Source organism: Orycteropus afer, unplaced genomic scaffold (genome assembly GCF_000298275.1).
Source record: "Orycteropus afer afer isolate SDZICR_OR568_19922 unplaced genomic scaffold, OryAfe1.0 scaffold00726, whole genome shotgun sequence".
NCBI lineage: Eukaryota > Metazoa > Chordata > Mammalia > Tubulidentata > Orycteropodidae > Orycteropus > Orycteropus afer.
Window position 1 is genome coordinate 811,351 of NW_006922313.1, and position 501 is coordinate 811,851.

The window sequence follows — 501 nt, forward strand, 5'->3', positions numbered from 1 at the left end:
TGCTCTTGGAAGCTTGCACTTGGTTTCCTCTGGACTTTTCTCCTGTGACTTTTCCCTTTGCTGATTTTGTTTTGTACCCCATTGCTACAGTAAATCATAGCTGTGAGTCCCCCTTAAAAATTATCCAACCAACAGGTGATCTTGGGGACCCAACCCAAACCAGTTGCGTCAAGTCAGCCCCAACTCACAGGGACCCCATGTGTGTCAGATACCCCATGTGCGTCAGATACCTTGAGCCTCCAACCTTTGGTTAGCAGCAGAGCACATAAGCTATTACGCCACCCAGAGACTCCCCCCAACATACAGGGCAATGAGAAATAACTCCCTGGTCTGGTTTACGTCCCTGTGAATTCTTAAATTACCTTCTCATTTCTCTTTGCAACATGTGGCATTGTTGCCATTTTCTTACTAAAGCTCATTGTCGTTGAGTCAACTCTGACTCATGGTGGCCCTACAGGACAGGGTAGAACTGCCCCATGTTGTTGTTGTTGTTGTTATGTG